Source organism: Callorhinchus milii, unplaced genomic scaffold (genome assembly GCF_018977255.1).
Source record: "Callorhinchus milii isolate IMCB2004 unplaced genomic scaffold, IMCB_Cmil_1.0 Scaffold4, whole genome shotgun sequence".
NCBI classification, from domain to species: Eukaryota; Metazoa; Chordata; class Chondrichthyes; order Chimaeriformes; family Callorhinchidae; genus Callorhinchus; species Callorhinchus milii.
The window spans coordinates 30,494,497-30,498,627 of record NW_024704745.1 but is presented as its reverse complement, the minus strand read 5'-3'; the positions used below and the strand labels follow the sequence as shown (position 1 = coordinate 30,498,627).

At 38.9% G+C, this 4,131-nt stretch overlaps 1 long non-coding RNA gene across 1 annotated transcript in view; it reads left to right on the top strand.

The window, feature by feature from the left end:
• LOC103176880 overlaps positions 1–4,131 on the top strand; it is a 151,375-nt gene that overhangs the window by 141,261 nt on the left and 5,983 nt on the right. The window lies entirely within an intron of this gene.

The window sequence follows — 4,131 nt, the reverse complement described above, 5'->3', positions numbered from 1 at the left end:
AATGGGTAGCATGGTCCTAGCTGGAAAAAAGCAGGAAAGCTTCTCAGACAATGCTACCAATGACAATCTATGATTAGGTTTTAGTTGGTTAGAGTCCAGCAGTGCACAATCTAACTCTGGGGTCTCCAAGCCTTGGCTATTGCCAACCTGCACATAATACTTTTTGGAATTAAGTAAATAGGCGTGTCCCTCCATTCCAACAATCCATCTCTGGAGTTTCCATGTGAAGGTGGGATGCATGGAATTCTTGGTTTGGTTTGACTACTCTTAAGCATGGTGATGGGCTTCAACATGTACCAGACACCCAGCTGACCCTCAAAAAATTACAGATCTTATTTTCACACATACCATCTGTTTGCACATCCTCTTTTCACACAATTACAACAGACATGGTCAAGGATGTTAAAGTAGTTTACACATTTCTCATTAAAAATACTGACCCAATTCACAACAACAAAGATTACATAGAAGTACAAGTGTTCAATGGTTTTCCATTGTAACCACAATGCACATCATAATGGTCAATTTAACAAAGTGGCATCAATCTACAGTCTAACAATGTTAAAGTGATTACAAATTGATATTTCAAGCTGGCAAATTAAGACTCACTTAATATTCTCACAAAACATTATTCTTTTATCAGGAACAATTCACTCATAAAGTTTCACTGGGCATTAATCTCACAAATTGTAAACAAATGGAAAATAGTTCAGATCAGCCTAACCACAATAAATTGGAGTGTATTAAAATATTCTATTTAAATCCAAATAATTATAAAGATTTGTAAAAAAAAACCGAAATACAAGCAAGCAAATGCATGAACATTGCTAATACTCAAAGTAGCACTCAGCATTCTCTGGACAGAGAAAGCCAAAGACTGCCAGAGTTTGCAGGTACTCCTGACCAAAGCTGAAGACAAGCTTATTGAAGTTTAAAAATATTAACATGATAATATATCCTCTGTCTTCAAAGAAATGCTGCCTTCTATCTGCTTGAAAAATGCTCTGTTTATTTTGGTTCTTTTACTTGTGTCGTTGTAATTTCCGAAGCACATGCTATTAAACACACAGATTCACAGTCACCTTTTCCATATTTCTGCAGCTGATAATTTTATGATTATTGTAAGCACATAGAATAATTATTAATTTGCTGTGCTCTTTGAATAAATTAAAGTATCATGATCTTGATTTTTTGAATGACATGGGTAAATAACTGTAGTCTTCATCGAATCTTTACAAGAATTTTTAACATGTGGTTTGTTTCCACTTCAAAGCTTCTTGTGATGTCGCAGGGAATATTTGTCTCCTTCACACATCCATGAGTTTGCTCAGTGTGCGTCTGATGCTTGTGGTTAAATGTTTCATTAAGCTGCCAGGTAGGGTTCTGTCACAGTTTTGCAATTTTAATGAAGGTGACAAAATGGCTGGTTGTTCTATTTCCGCCTTGCTGAGACAGACGCACTTTAACTTCATGTATTGTGCCACAAGCTCCATTACCAGCAATTGCAATGTGTTGGTGTTAGCTACAAATTACACAGCTCCACCAAACTCCTTCAAGGAGACCTGACATTTCAAGGTGGATAGATGCTCTGAGACACATTTCTGATATCAGCCATAGGCTCAGTCACAGAATGTCAGCACTGACAGAATAGGGATCAGTGACTTTTTATTTTCATTTCTAAGTGTTGAACTTGAGCCATCAGTTATTTCCTAATCTGCTGAACACTATTGTGCATTCAGCCAGATCTGATTTACGGATTGAGTGACAGCCTTGGATTGGCTTCAGGAAATGAAAAATACATTGACCCCCAACCACCTCCGCCCCCACTATACATTCAGTGATTGAGTCCATGTCCCTTTCCCTTTAACTAATGTTTCAAATTGCTCTCTGAAATTCATCAATCAGTGAGTTAGAATATATTCAATATATTCACACAAAAATTGCATTTAAGGCACTGGAATTGTCCATTGCAAGACACATACCTCAGGCCGCTGAAACTCTTGTTCATGCCTTCACCACCTCCAGGCTTCACTATGCAAATGCCCTGCTTGTCAGCCTTCCCAACTCCTCCCTCCACAGGCTGCAGATAATCCAGAACTCTGCAGCCCGTGTCTTCTCCTGCACCAAATACCATGACCCCATCTCCCCCACTCTCGCCCGACTCCATTGGCTCCCTATCCTTTAGAGGATCCAGTTCAAAATCCTTGTCCTCACCTACAAAGCCCTCCATGGCCTCGCCCCACCCCATCTCTGTGACCTCCTAACCCCCTACCAACCCGCCCTCTCCCTCCGCTCAGCCGGCTCTGGCGTGCTCCATGACCCCCGACCCACCCGCCCCACCATTGGTGGGAGAGCCTTCAGCCACTCTGCCCCCAACCTCTGGAATTCCAGCCCCCAATCACTCCACCTCACCCCTTCCTTAGTCTCCTTCAAGTCCCACCTCAAAACCCTCCTCTTCGACCATACCATCGATCACCCCCCTTCCGCTCCCCTCCGTTCTCCCCCCCTGACCCCAGCTCAGGTCTGAAATGCTGTACACTGTCCAGCGCCTTGGGACATCCTCCCGACGTGAAAGGTGCTATACAAATGTAATCTTGTTGTTGTTGTAAGCAGCATTCAAATAATAATATTAATAATATAATAATATTAAGATGAAGTAATGAGGCTCATATTCTGTCTACGAAATTAGCTGCATCTACTGGATGTGTGGGCTGAAAGTATATTCAAACTAAACTGTAATCTTGCAAAACTAAGTCCAAACTTTCTGACTTGTGTGACCTTAAAACAGCGTGCTGTAATTTTGGCAATGAAGGTTGAGAAACAGTGTTTATAATAACCTCCAACCTCTGCCAGATCTCTAATCACATTATTGAAGTTGGAGCATACTTAAGGGAAAAAAGGGCAAATTAAAAGAGATTAGGTTCTTCCCAGATCACAGTTTCATTAAAATTTACAATGATTAAGATAAATACATTAACATCCATCTACTTTGGGCAGAAGGGTTTAATGGGGATTGCATTTGCAGCACCTTCTTTGTTCATAAAATATTGCCGTGTGAAAATCTTAGTTTCTGCAACTGTCACAGACCGCTAATCTTACCTTCATTTTCAAATATCTGTGGCATGAAAAATGTGCTTTCAGATTTGTCATTTTTTCAGTTTATGGAAAATGGATTCAGAAGAACTAATGTGCAGACATAAGTAGGTTAGTATTAGATGCCCTGAACCACATGATTAGCTGAATTATCAAAAGAATTATGGGATCAGAAAAGCATAACAACCATTAGGTCTGCTAGTGGGACAAAATGCAGATTGATTACACGATTCAGTTTTACATTAATACTAGACATAACCAATTTAGCTTGAAAAAGTAGCACACTGCAGCTGAATGGATATTTGCATAGCAAGAGACCATAAATTATTGACACTTACATAAATTCATAGCTTATAATGCATTTTGATTCTTTCAACTTGCACTTTTAACTCTCAGTAATTCATTGCATTTGTTATATTGTAAAAAAATGTTGTTTGTACCGAAATGGAGAAAATCTCAGAAGAGAAAAAGTATATTACGCAGTTGAAAAATGCAAAAGAAAAGAAGCATCAATCTATTAACTGAATGCACGTGTGTGTTTTTGTAAGAGACTGAGTGATGAAGCAATTAATGATCTCTACTTTTTTCAGCATTGTTTTATCAGTTCTAGTGAAATTTGTGGCATTTTATATTGCATTTCTTGTCATAATTGTGATGAAACACCACTAATTTGACCCCACCATTCACACTGCAGCCTCAAACTAATATAAGCATTACTTGAACAACGTATCCCATTTGTCCATTCATAGTAATCAATGAGAGTAACAAAGTTGTTCTGTTTAATGTTGCAAAGATGAAAGATCGACATAATTAGATGAACAAAGAAAAACTGCAAAAAAACACTTGTGTGCCAAAAGCTTTCTGTGATATTGAAAGCTGTGTGATAGCCATTCAGAGCTGTTTAAAGTGCAGATGATTCAGTGGTGGTAAAATGATTGCTTGAAATCTTTGAGTGTTGCTTCAAATCCCACTAAAAGCTAGGATTAGTCTGTATCTGCTTATGTTGTCAGGGGCGTCAATCGCGTGATTGTGTTAGAC